The 14,654-nt window shown below is 43.1% G+C and overlaps 1 non-coding gene across 1 annotated transcript; it reads left to right on the top strand.

The window, feature by feature from the left end:
* The first annotated feature begins 14,071 nt into the window (after positions 1–14,071).
* Positions 14,072–14,203, top strand: LOC127201885 (small nucleolar RNA SNORA17). The gene has a single exon (XR_007832228.1). It is a non-coding gene; the product is annotated as a small nucleolar RNA SNORA17 (small nucleolar RNA).
* Positions 14,204–14,654: the final 451 nt, after the last annotated feature.

Raw genomic sequence — 14,654 nt, 5'->3', positions numbered from 1 at the left:
TTCTGAAAATGCGCAATAAACATCCCAATGCAATAGGAAACCTTACAAGGCAATATGCAAATGTCTCTATGGCCAACAGGAATGCTACTCAGCATCCACACTCCCTCACAGTGCCACCACTACACCCAGTTCCAGAAATATCTAGCCATTGTCAAGCATTTAAACCAAAGGAATAGGTTAGTAACTTGGAACTTCACTTGGTTTGGGCTAAGCATGCACCCTCTTTTAATAATGCAGGACTCTTATGTGAATATTCTAAAAACACACACACACACACACACACACACACACACACACACACCTCCAAACAATGTACCTACAACCTGTCAGCAACCTAGGATCCTTATCTGTATGGAATTGCCTGCATATGTCTCTCTGTCTCTCCAAATAATGGAATAAGATTGTCTTTCATTCTTTCTTTTCTTTTCTTTCTTTCTTTCCTTCCTTCCTTCTTTCTTTCTTTCTTTCTTCCGTTTTGTTTTATTTTGTGTTTCAAAACAAGGTTTCTCTGTATAATTTTGGCTGTCACGGACTGGCTTTGTACAGGCTGGACTCAAACCCACAGAAATCTGCCTGCCTCTGCCTCCCCAGTGTTACAGGCATGCACCACTATGTCTGGCTTCTGTCCCTTCTTAAAGACCAGCAAATGTGGCCAGTTTCTATTTGACCATACTCCAGTTGTATCTATACAAGGATATGGTGATCAATCCAGCCTAAACTAGTTTTGTATACACGCAAACTAAGACAAGGTGTGTTTTTAAGTGAACTTTTAGGGAGATCCTCTGTTTAACTCTGTGGACACAATATGGCTAAAATCAGAGGCATTATTGGAAGGGAACTGTGCAGCCAAGAAAACATTATATAACAAAAAATCTGTCACTCAAAATAGGGAACCTCCCAAGTCGTGCCCCTTTGTAACCAATCCATCCTTTCTTTGTATCTTATAAAAGAAGCTCCAGGCTATAACCTGGGACCCTTGAACATTTCTATGTATGTGGTCTACTGTCACTCTTGACAGTATGTTTTTTTTTTTCTTTTCTGTACGATTTTGCTTTGCTTTTGAACGAAGTTTCCTTGCTACTTCCCAATGTGTTTGTACCTTTACTACAATGCTCCGAGAAAAAACCAAATAACTGTGTTAATGGGATTACTCAGCAGGTAAAGGCACTTGTGACCAAGCCTGACACAAATTCAATCCCCAGAACCTAACTATGGGAGAAGAAAACTGGCTCCTGAATGCTGTCTTCTGGCCTCTACACACACTAGATCATGTGCTTACTCATAAACACATACACATGTGGGTAGATGTGTGTGTGTGTGTGTGTGTGAGAGAGAGAGAGAGAGAGAGAAAAAGAGACAGGGTGGGGGGAAGGGAGGGACAGAGGGAGGGAGAGAGAGAGAGAGAGAGAGAAAGAAAGAGAGAGAGAGAGCGAGCCTGGAGCTAGCAGGCCCAGACTGCCACTCCCACCAGACTGCTACCACTGACCACTGGTAACAGTTGTAGCTACAGGATGAGGAACAGCCCTAAATTCCTATAGGCAGAGGAATTGGCAGGTAGCGTGCATGAGTACACCTCCCAACAACAGAATCACAATAAGTCAATAGGGCCCCATTAAGTCATACAACAGGTGAAATGAGGATTTGTATTTTTAAATGAGGGACAAGGGCAAAGCAGCATTAGGCTCTCCTGCCCTTCTTTCAGTGGAGCACTGTTTACATCCTTGCAGACTTTTTACTAGTAATTGATACGATGAAATTTCACCCCGCTACACTTGCCAGCAAAGCGCGTGGTCTTATACTTTCCTCTGACAGATGCTTTCATGGCACAGGGACTCACTTAGACTCATAAATAGTTATACTCATTAGCCTTAATAATTAAACTCAAACAGAACCCCAATTACGGAATTCTCCCATGGTAGCCCCCTTAAGACATTAACTCAAGTTCAGAAACTATAACCGACATATGTTCAAATGGAAATCTGAATAGAGCAACCAACTAAAATGTATGACTGTTAAAAAATCTTCTGCAAAGCTGGAGGGAAGGAAGAAACTGTGAAGGAAAGTGATTCAGACAATGTGGATGCTCAGTCTGCTGGAGATGCTAAGCTCTACTACCTGGGGCTAATTAAAGGAAGCTGAAGGAGAGCAAAGGAGAGGGCGGCCTTGGGGCGTCTGTCTCCAGTTTTAGGTAGGTGAGATGCTGTAGACATCTCATGGCTCCAGGAGAAAATAGGAAGCTGTACATTTCTTCTTTATTGAAAGTGTTTTGTTTTGTTTTGTTTTTAAAGATTTTTTTCCCAGATCCTGATGAGAGAAAGTTCAATTTAAACTGTAAAATTTAAGACTGAAAATTTCTCTTTCTGTACATCCAGACTGCAAAGGCTTAAAGTGGGAGGGTTTCTCTCCTTGAGACTGGGTCCCATCTCTTGTCCTCTGGGTGCCCAGCCATGTTGCCCTCCTTTTTTCCCTATCTAATCGAATTAAACATCAAATCATTCAAGTGAATAACTAAGTTAAAAGACAATACAGAGGAAGACAGATCCAAACCTTTTGTCTCTCAATGTGAAGCAGTAAAGCCATGACTGTATCCTCTCAGGAAATGCTAGCCCAGGAAGATAGAAAGCTGTGCCCACACCCTCTCTGAGAGAGAAAGCACTTTCTTCCAGGAGAGCAGCTCTAGGGTTCTCTTTTTGCCATCTGACATTTAATCTGCCCATCTTGACATGCTAGCACCCAGATTTTCCTGCGCAGACTCTTCTGAGTTTCAGTTCATCTAACTGCAGGCACCTTGCTTTATTCCAATCTCTCAGTAACACTTTTTCCCTAGGCCTCTTTTTACCAGGCCTATGCCTCTATCACTTGCCTTCCAGAAGTTCTGAGCTCCCTCTTCAGGAGGGCTGCCCTTAATCAAACAGTTGCCCTTCACAGTCTTTTACAGACAGACAGAAATTCTATAGTCCAAGTGACTCCTCTCCTGCTGGGATGCCATCTTTGTTTGCTTTTTATTTCCTTGTACTGTTTTTCCCACTTTCCAAAATCTCCAAGTTTCTGCTCCTAGGAAACTCAGCCTACAGTATAAGCACCTCCACCACCCACCTCTCCTTCACCCTCCTGAACAGGAGCCATAAGCTACACTAGAACAAGACCTGGCCCAAGACTTCTCAGGTAAGCAATGGGACCATCTTTTTGCTTAAATTAATTTGAATCAAGCTTTGAGTTGCTTATAAAATTGAATGTTATTGCCTGGCTTTTATGTTCTTTGCTCTATAAATATTTATTAAACATCTACTATGATTCTACTACCATGTTAGGATCTGTAGACCTAGGGCAGAAAAGACATAGCCCCTGACCTCATGTTACCCTTCAAGAAGAGAGCAATAAAAATTCAGAATTGTCACTTCAATGAAAGTGAAGAAAGAAAGAGAGACAGATAACATATCATAGGTACATAGCAGAGGATAGAAACCCCTACCAGGAAGATTTCCTGAGGGTGACAGTGTCTTCCCTAACACAGGAAATCAGAGTCATGGAGGAAAAAATTATTCTGGCTAGAGGAATCTATAGCCAAGACGAAAAAAGGAAAGCAAAAGTGTGGTGTATCTGCCTGAGCCCAGGAATATTAGTTTGACATGAATGTAGGCACTTCTCCCCAGCCCGAGGAAGTGCCCCCACAGCCATTGCCTGAGGGTGGGGATCTGGCCAGCTGTGCACAGAAGCAGCTGGAAGTGTGGTGGAAGTGAGCATTCAGCTCCAGAAATAATCCTCCTAGAGAGTGGAAATAAAATCCACAGCAGCATTCTCTAATCCCGTTTTAGACAAGTTCTCAGAAGGACATTACGTGGATGCTCACATGATCTCTGGAAACTCACACTTAATCCTACATCCTACCCAGTAGCTCCTCTCCAAGCCTTGTATCTACTTTTCTTGCTGTGCGGCCTCACTCCCTTGCACTATCCTCAGGAGCCACCCTACCTTATCCAGGCTTCAGACTGCACTTTCCAGATGTAGGGATGAAAGGAAATGAGATGAGGGCACAGAAAAGGAGCAAACAGTTACAAAGAGGCCCTCACGTGTTGCTTCATACCCTTGAGAATAACCACCAGGGGACCAGACTCTATGATCTCTTTTATTCACTTGCTCAAAAGAATTTTTCTCTAAATGCCAAGTAAGAACAGACACTAATTCAGTTGTGTAATGTCTACTGAAGTGTAATAGGAGCAACACAAATAAGTGTGCAAACACACAAGTAGTCCTTGAGCAGCACTTGAAGGGAAAAGGAAACAACCACAGCAAACAGGCAACCTACACAGTGTGAGCACAGAACAGCACGTGACACTGTAGGGACGAGAAAGCTTTCCCCATACGACCTTAAATGCAGCAAGTGAAGGCCTATGAGGTAGACTAATAACAAGACAGACCAGCAGGATGGAAAAAGTCAGAAAGGATATAATATCAAATGTATGCCCATGGATTCAAAACATGAGTCAACTAAACAGTTAGAATTGGGGTAGTGGTCAAGGCATGGTACTACACACCTGTAATCTATGCATGTAGGAGGTTGAGTTAAGATCTGACCATGGCTTCAAAGTCAGCTTGGGCTATGTAGTAAGACTTTGGAAAGAAAGAAAGAAAGAAAGAAAGAAAGAAAGAAAGAAAGAAAGAAAGAAAGAAAGAAAGAAAGAAAGAAAAAGAAAAAGATGGGTGCTCCTGAAAATGCTATCTCAAAAGTGGGAGGGAAGCAAGATCAGAGTGTTAAGCAAAGTGAGCCAGACTCAGAAAGACAAATATCTACCTTTTCTTCTGTGTATATCCTATATTGTAGATACCTAAGTAAAACCATTCATGCACATGTCAGGAGACCAGAAGGGAGACTGGAAGGGAGGAAGGAGACTAAGAAGAAAAGGGAGGGAAGAATTGGTCCAAAGTACATGATATACCAAAAGCACTGTGGTAGTTTGAATAAAATGCACCCCATAGGCCCATAAGGAGTGGCACTGTTAGGATGTGTGGCCTTGCTGGAGTAGGTGTGGCTTTGTTGGAGGAAGTGCCTCAGATGCTCAAGGCACATCCTGTGTGGGGTCTTTTCATGCTGCCCACAGATCAATGTAGAACTCTCTCTCCAGCATCATATCTATCTGCATGCCTCCATGCTTCCCAACATGATGATAATGGACTAAGCCTTTGAACTATAAGCCATCTCCGATTAACTCTTTTCCTTTATAAGAATAGCCATGGCCATGCTGTCTCTTCACAGCAATTGAAACCATAAGACATAAGCCAATTTAAAAATCTAGCCAAAAAATAAATAAATAAATAAAGGAAATGGGAGAAAATGTTGGAGTTGGAGAAAGGTGGGATATAGAAAAATAAGGCAAGATAATTCTTAGATTGATGGGCAATTGTAAAACACAAACATAAAGTATGGCTGTCTGCATAGCACACTGGGTTAGGAACTGTCACCTGGGACACTGTTCTGAGATTTCCTACTGTGTAAACAGAAAACAACATCCAAAACCTCTCGTTGAAAGGACTGACAAGTCAAACATGTGAGCCAGGCATACACTGAACAGAACTTTAACCATTTACATGACACATTTCTTCAACTTATGGAGAATCTGACATTCCCTCCCAGAGTTCATCCTCTCCTCCCTCCCTTCCTGTCCTCTCTCCCTCTCCCTCTCCGTCTCCCTCTCCTCTGTCTCCCTTGCTCTTTTCTCTCCACTTCTCTCTCCCCAGCCCCATATTCTGGGTGTTCTTAATAGTATGAACTTTTTAACTGAGCCTCCAAAGGACAAAAGTGCTTATCGAGTCAGCCCTTTGCCCCCTACAAGAAGTTAATAAGAGTGTGGCAGCCCGTAGACATTTAGTTCACAACAATAAAGGAGCAAAATGATGAACAACAGACTGAGCAATGAGGATCCACTTGACTTAAGAGCTCACTTCAGCACAAGTAAGCGTGTTCATCACAGAGGCACACTCACGAGCGTAGTTAGCACTGAAAGAGTTACAGAGGGTCCGTGCTTGAGCTGTGTCTGAGGGTGTTCTACTTTCTTTTCGAAGAAGAAGAGTGTTTTTACTCTCAGTGGCAGAGGTTTCACTCCATCGTCCTATTGATTATGGATCCGTGGCCAAGCAGAAGGCCACGCTGGTGGAGTACATGGCAAAGTCTGCTCACTTCACGGCAGACGGGAAACAAAATGGCAATACTGGAAGACCCCTCGGCAAGTGCGGTCCCCAAGTGCATACTCCGGCAAATGTGGTCCCCAAGTACACACTTCAACAAGTGCAGTCCCCAAGTGCACACTCCACTGGCCTACTTCTTCCAGCTGTGATGCCCTGCTTCTCACTACCTCCCAACAGTGCTATCAGCTGACTAATTCATTGGTTACATCAGAGTTCTTAGGATCCAGTCACTTTGGAAAATCCCATCAGCTGGCAGCTCAAGCACCAATACTCGAGTCTGTGGGAACATCTAGTCAACCATAATAGCCCATAACATTCCCAAAGACTCCTCATAAAGCAAATGCATTTAGTCCATCTCCAAGAGTATCTGTAGCCTTAATAGTTCTAGAACAGAAAAAAAAAGTACAAATACAAAATCTCTTCCAAGACTCAAGGCACATTCACTACTTTGAACCCCTAGAGTATAAAAAATAAAAAATACCCATCCTTGCAAATGGCAAGAAGTAAGCATGCCTATTCCAAGGAGGAGGCGGAGTCAGGGTTACTGGAGAGTCAGTATTCCCTTTTGCAGAGTCTTCATCTAACTTATAAGATAATTTAAAACAGTCTCAGGAGCAATAGTGAGGACCATTTTATTACAGTTTGAGAGAGAAGTCACTGGGGCAGACAATCTGTAAAGTAGAGGTGGTCTGCAGAGGCAGTGAGACCTTCCAGTGTCAAGGCAATACTTTTGACCAATATCAAAAGAAGAAATAGAAAGAAAGGGGAAATTGTGCACCACTGAAGTGAGAACTCAGAAAGGTAGGCAAGTTTAGCAGTGACGCTCTGCACAGAAGAGAGATTCCTTGATTCTGTGAGCATATTATCTCATTAAGGGGTGATTATTCCTCCCATCTCTTTTGTATGCCTTCCTATGGTGAATCGAGCTCCCTGTGGTGCCCTTCTAGACAGACGATCTGCAGGCCTAGCTGGATCAACCCTTAAGGAAGAGACAATACTCTCATCTTTGGAGTACACCAGAATGTCTTCTACCCAGGGTCAGAAGTAGAACTCAGATTCTAATCTTTTAACCAGGAAGAAGTAGTTTTCGTTTAATAGCCCTCAACAAAGCCCTGAAGCTTCTGCTTTTTATACGGTATTTGAAAGCTTAAGGCAGGTCAAAGCTGATTGGGAGGGAAGGTTTATCCTCTAAGCCTGCAAGCCTGCTAATACCTGTCCGGCTATCTAACAATGGGACCTAAGTAAGACTAAAATCCAGAAAGGCAATCATTAAATCCTGTAGCTCTGCATCTGTCATTAGGGGCACGTGGAGGTATGAGCTGAACTCCAAAGGGATTGCTCAGCCTTTTGGGGCTTGCTGTTAGCCATCCATCTCTCTCTGTGTGCCTCTGTCTCTGTCTCTCTGTCTCTCTGTCTCTGTCTGTCTCTGTCTCTCTGTCTCTGTCTGTCTCTGTCTTTGTCTCTCTCTGTCTCTGTCTCTCTCTCTGTCTCTGTTTCTCTGTCTCTGTCTCTCTGTCTCTGTCTCTATCTCTCTGTCTCTCTGTCTCTATCTCTCTGTCTCTATCTCTCTATCTCTCTCTGTCTCTCTGTCTCTTTCTCTCTGTCTCTCTCTGTCTCTGTTTCTGTCTCTGTTTCTCTCTCTCTGTCTCTCTGTCTCTTTCTCTCTGTCTCTCTGTCTCTGTTTCTGTCTCTGTTTCTCTCTCTCTGTCTCTGTCTGTCTCTGTCTGTCTCTGTCTGTCTGTCTGTCTGTCTCTCTCTCTCTCTCTCTCTCTCTCTCTCTCTCTCTCTCTCTCTGGCATAGCATTAGTCATTGACTGAATCTTTTCTCTTAAGTTGTCGCATATTCCTGGATCTCAGCCTTCTAGGATTCCACACTGAATATTCAAATTCACACTCGCAGCTTGACACATTACCCTCTCAGGAACTGCCTGAGGTTGGCAGGGCTTTCTTGTTCTTGTTACACATTGCCTGGCTTCCTAGACTTTTGAAACCTGAGTGGCATGACCTCCACGACTCCATAGCTTCTACATTCTACATGCCTGAAAATTCCATATCACATGGACATTGCCAGTTTCAGGAGAGCTCAAGCCCCTTGTAGCACAGCTGCACTGGTCTCTGCATATGCAGCCTGTAGGAGTGAAACAAATCCCACGCCCCCACTAAGAGGAAAAAAAAATGTCTCTTCTGGTCAAGAGAATGTGATCTCTGGCCTTGGTAGAGACAAAACATACTAATTGGGCAGGTCAGTCTCTTGGCTAAGGGACCATCCCTAAGGAAATTAGACCTACCTTAAATCATACTGGAGAGATAAGAGGCATAAAATTACCCCTTTGGTGAGAGAATGTATTTTTCCTTCCCAGGAATTTCTATCCCGTTCCAGAGCCACCGTGAGTTTCATTTAGATGTGCCTATCTCCCTGTGTCCTGATTCTGAACGGTGGAATTCTCCATTTTCCTCTGTTTTGTCTTTTTCTCTGTGGTGCTGAGCAGAGCCTGAGTGTGCTGTCTCTGGATCTCTGGCTGTTTTCACTCTTTCTCTGAAATTCCCCTCTCTGCAATCTGGCAGCTTGGTGTGGCTGATCTCTCTGCTGGCTTCAGTCAAAGGGCATGCCTTCTCTCCTCCTATTCTCTGTCTACACTCTCCAGTCAGCTGCCCAGATCTGCAGTTGATGTCCTGGGGCTCTTCTTTAATTAGTAAAAGTGCCCTTAAACTTCCTCATAAGTGTGCTCTTAAATTCTTTTGCTAATAAGACTCAGAACTCCAATATGCCTGGTGTAACAACTTCTAATTAGCCCTATGTAGGCAGGGTTACTTTGAAGGCCCTTCTCTTCTCATCGGAAACTCTTGTAAGCGATTTACCTGTTTATGCTCCTCAGCCTGAAATGGACAGTACACTTCTGGTTCTGAGATGGCCTCAAGCCACCTTTCCTACTGTCCTAGTGCAGACAATGTAGCTTCTTTTACAGTGGCTCTAATTTCTTTAAATGCCATGACATTCTGCAAGCATGCTCTTTGCTAAAGCTAAAGTTGTTCAGATCCTGCTGCTCTGAGAACTCCCAGGTCTGACTATAGACCAGGAAGAAAGAAAAAAGCAACCAGAAAGACCCAGAATGCTGAAACACCTAGAAACCTCCATGCCTGAGAAATTGGTCCAATGTACTTAAGTTCCAACGTATAAAAAGTCTCTGAAAAAAAAGGAAACATTTATGAGATCTTTGGAAGAATGAAGCATGTAATTTACATTCCCAGTTAAGTCTTTGTTTCCATTGGAAACCTCATGGGCACAGACTTACTGACTGCATTTTCTTTTGGCAGTCTGAGATCCAACTGTATTTGCTCATTAAACCCAACTTACAACACCCTTGTATTCTAGCTTGCTTCTCCCACCTTTCCCCAAATTCCTCCCATGAACCAGTTCCAAAGACGTAAGAAGCATGTGGTCAGTTTTAGTCACAGAAGAAAACAAACACATTCTTGGTACCAAGTTTCTATGTTAGTCGGGCCTTCTATTCTATGTCAAAATACCTAAGAAACAGCCGTAGGAGGGGTGTGTTAGCTCATTTCCCAGCCCATCATCCTTGGCTGTGCTGAGTCCTAGGCCCAAGGCAGATCAGAATGGCACTGGGGACATGTGACATAAGGCTGCCTGCCTTATGATAAACAGAAAGGAAACCTTTCTTTAGTAGGAAGGTTTCTTCTGTTCCCTGCAAATCATTTCCACCTGACTAAATTCTGAAAAGTGACCCTGCTTTCCTCATATTTCAGCCTTTCCAGAAGACTAACACAGCTCCCTCTTCAAACCAGCACTGCATCAGTATACACTTATGAAAGGAAAGGGGGGAATACCAATTTATCACATCCAAGATGGTGGCTCGGATCATGCACAGTGTCTGATCCGCAGGACTGAGCTGAGGGACACAGCTAGAGCTACAGAGCACCAGAGCTGGAGTGCCCCAGATGAGAAAGGTCTACATTGTGTGGAGCACAAGTGGGCCTAATCTTGAGTCATCCAGCTTGTTCACTGAGGAGTCTCTGAATTCCTGCAGGTGGTTACATAGTCCCCAGAGGCTGGACACATACCTGCATGAGAGCTGCATCTCCTACTCTACATCTCAGACTCTGTGTTTCAGACTGAACTGTGGGCTGCAGAACACCAGTGTCTAGCCTAGGGGAGACCCAAGAGTGTGCAGCACAGGTGGATCTGACCTCAGATCACCTGGCCAATCCATGGAAGGCTCCAGGGGCCAGGAAGGCACAGGTGTGGTCTCCTAAGCCCAACCAAATGCAGGCCGGCACACTGCACCAACACTCTGTCTCAGGCTGATCTATGGGCTGCAGAACACCATCATCTGGGTCTGCTAGCCCGGGGGAGATCCCAAGATGTGGAGCACTGATGGACCTGACCTCAGGTCACCTGGCCAATCCACAGAGAGTTCCCAGGTCCAAGCAAGCACAGGCGCAAGCTCCAAAGCCTAGCTAGCCACACACTGGCTGGTGAGTAGCATCTATGCCCTGTGTTTCAGATGGAACTGTGGTCCACAAAGCAACAGTGGGTCTTAGAGCCTAGAGGAGACCCTACGGTGTAGAACACAAGTGGATCGGACTTCAGGCCACCCATTCAATCTATGGAAAGTTCTCAGATCTGAACCCAGGTCACTTGCCTGATCTGTGGAAGGGTTTCCTGTTCCCTGCAGGTGAAGAGTCTCAACCTATAGCCACTCACCTCTGAGCTGCTCTCAACAGCCAGTGAAGGACACCAGAAACTACCAACCAATCCCAGAAACAGCAAGATGACTAAAGGCCAGTGTAAAAATACTAACAACAAAAGCCAAAATAATATGGCATCTCCAGAACCCAGTTATCCTAAAGCAGTCAGCCTGGAAATGTAAACACAACTGAACCACAAGAAAATGACCTCAAATCCTTCATAATGAAGATGATAACCAAGGAAATGAATAAAATTCGTAAACAAATACAAGAAGATAAAGCCAAACAGATTGAAGACCTTAGAGAGGCCATGACAGATGTCTATAAAGAGGAAATAAGTAAATCACTGGATGAAATTCAGGAACATGCAAACAATCAGGTGAAGGAAATCAATAAAACTGTTCAATAGCTGAAGATGAAAATGGATACAAAGATAAAAGCATGAACTGAGAAAAGCCTGGAAAGAGAGAACTTAGAAAAGGAAACAGGAACTGCAGAGGTAGCATCAACAACAGAATACAAGAGATGGAGGAAAGAATCTCATGTGTAGCAGTTACAATGGAAGAATTTGATGCAACCATCAAAGAAAATGTTAAATCTAAAAACTTCATGACACAAAACATCCAAGAAACAAAGGACACAATGAAAAGGTGAAACAGGAATTGAGGAAAGAGAATATACCTGGCTCCTAGGCACAGAAAATATTTTCAACAAAATCATAGAAGAAAATTTCCCAATTTAAAGAAAGTGATGCATATAAATATACAAGAGGCCTACAGAACACCAAATAGAGTAGATCAGAAAAGACAATCCTCCTACCACATAAGAATCAAAACACAAAAGGTATTGAACAAAGAAAAATATTAAAATTAGCAAGAAAAGGCCAAATACAATGGCAAGCCTTTCAGAATCACACCTAATTTTCAGCAGAGACCATAAAAGCCAGAATGTCCTGGGCAGATGTCTTGCAAATCCTAATAGACCACAGATGCCACTCTAGACTACTATAACCAACAAAACTTTCAATAACCATAGATGGAGAAAATGAAATATTCCATGAAAAAACTAACTGAAACAGTACCTATCCACAAATCCAGCCCTACAGAAGATAATATCCAGCCCAAAGAGGCTAACTACACCCAGAATAACACGGGAAATAGGTAAGTTCACTTGAGCAAACAAAAACCACACAAACACACAAACACACTACCACAACCAACGTGAAATCAAAGAACCTAACAGTCACTGGTCATTAATCCCTCTCAACATCAATGGTCTCCAATAAAAAGGCACAGACTAACAGAATGGATACATAGACAAGACCCAACATTCTCCTGCATTCAAGAAACACATCTCAGCAACAAAGATAGACATTACTTCCGGGTGAAAGCCTGGAAAAAGGTCTTCCATGTAAACAGACACAAGAAGCAAGCTGGAGTAGTCATTCTAATATCTAATAAAATAGACTTTCAACCAAAATTAATCAAGGATATGCAGAGGAACACTATGTCATACTCATCAAAGGAAAATTCAACCAAGATGATATCTCAGAGTTGCTTTGATTCGTATTTCCCTGATGACTAAGGACCTTGAGCATTTATTTCAGTGTTTCTCAGCATTTCAATATTCCTCTGTTGAGAATTTTCTGTTTAGCTCTGAACCCGTAATTGGAGTATTTGGTTTGGTAGTGTTTAATTTCTAGAGTTCTTTATATATTTTGGATATTAGCCCTTTGTCAGATGTAGGGTTGATGAAGATCTTCTCACTGTCTGTAGGCTGTTGTTTGTTCTGTTGACAGTGCCCTTTGCCTTAGAGAAGCTTTTCAGTTTCATGAGGTCCCATTTATTAATTTTGAGCATGAACTATTGGTGTTCTGTTCACAAAGTTATCTCCTGTGTCAATGAGTTCTAGACTCTTCCCCACTTTTTCTTCTAACATATTTAGTGTATCTGCTTTTATGTTGAGGTCTTTAATCCACTTGGACTTGAGTTTTGTGCAGGGTGATAAATATAGGAAATTTTTCATTTTTCTACAAGTAGACATCCAGTTAGACCAACACCATTGGTTGAAGATGCTATCTTTTTTTTTTTTTTTTTTTTTTTTTTTTTTTTTTTTACATTGTATGGATTTGGCTTCTTTGTCAAAAATAAAGTGTCCATAGGCTTCTTTCTTCCTTTCTTCTACCCTATTCCCCTGCCCTAGACCTCTGACAGAAGATGACCTCCTCCCCCACGATATGACCACAGCCTATCAGGTCTCATCCAGATAGCCTGCTTACCCTTCCTCTGTGTGCCAGCCAGGCCTCCTCATTAAGAGAAAGTGATCAAATTGGGGACACCAGAGTTTACATCAGAGGCAGTCCCCACTCCCCCCACAGCTTTGGAGAATGAGCTGTCCATTAACGATATCTGAACAGGGTGTCTAAGTTTACTGCATACATTGTCCTTAGTTGATACAACAGTTTGTGCAGGTTGCCTTGTGTCCAGCTTTGAGAGCTCTTGATCCTTCTGGATCCTTCTGTCATCCCATTCTTCCATGCTATACTGTACTGTACTATAAAGCAACATTATTTAAATTGGCATGGTACTGGCATAGAAATAGGTTGATTGATCAATGGAATCGAATTGAAGTCCCAGAAATAAACCCACACACCTATAGACACTGGATTTTTGACAAAGAAGCCAAATCCATACAATGTTAAAAACAAAACAAAACAAAACAAAACACAAAAACCATAGCATAGCATCTTCAACAAATGGTGTTGATCTAATTGGATGTCTACATGTAGAAAAATGCAAATAGATCCATATTTATCATCCTGCACAAAACTCAAGCCCAACTGCATCAAAGACATCAACATAAAACCAGATTCACTAAAAATATTAGAAGAAAAAGTGGGGAAGACCTTACAACTCATTGTCACAGGAGACAACTTCATGAACAGAACACCAACAGCTCAGGCTTTAAGATCAACAATTAATAAAGGGACTTCATGAAATTGAAACGCTTCTGTAAGGCAAAGGGCACTGTCAACAGTACAAAAGCAGCAGCCTACAGACTGTAAGAAGATTTTCACCAACCCTACATCTGACAAAGGGCTAATATCCAAAACATATAAAGAACTCAAGAAATTAAACACCACCAAACCAAATAACACAAGAGACTTAAAGCAGGGAAGAGCACTGCCCTTAGAGGCATTGTAAGTGTGGCTGCTGTATCACGTGTGTGTCAGTAGGTGGCAGAAAGGAGAGAGGCTATGTCTATGCTCCATGTTCTGACCTGTGAACATCTGAAAGATTAGTTGCCTAACATTCCCTAAAAAAAAAAAAAGAAAGAAGGAAAGAAAGAAAGAAAGAGAAAAAGCAAGCCTAAGACAACCAACAGTCTGGCATCCCACAAGCCTGGCCGGGCTCCTAGGTCAGAGAGTGACCCAGAGAAAAGAACCTGCCTGGAGAGTAAGCCCCAGACATGGGGTCACTAGGGCCTGCAGGCTGCCTGGGTGAGGAGCACGCCCAGGATGACCACCAGCACCGCAGGGCCCACACAGGGAGCTAGCCTGAGATGAGCACCAGCCCTGCACTCAGGCCTCATGCCCCTGCACTCAGGATCATGCCCAGGTGTCGTAACACATAAGCAGGATGTAGAAGCCCTGAAACCACTCCTGAGACATGAGATGGCCCCAGACACTCAGAAGCACTAAGTGGAGCAAGTAAGTGGTGGAGAAACGAAAGAGAAAGAGAAACACAGATGTCGGCACAATGAAA

This window comes from Acomys russatus, chromosome 17, assembly GCF_903995435.1.
Source record: "Acomys russatus chromosome 17, mAcoRus1.1, whole genome shotgun sequence".
In the NCBI taxonomy this organism is placed as follows: Eukaryota; Metazoa; Chordata; class Mammalia; order Rodentia; family Muridae; genus Acomys; species Acomys russatus.
This window is presented reverse-complemented; position numbering and strand designations above follow the sequence as displayed.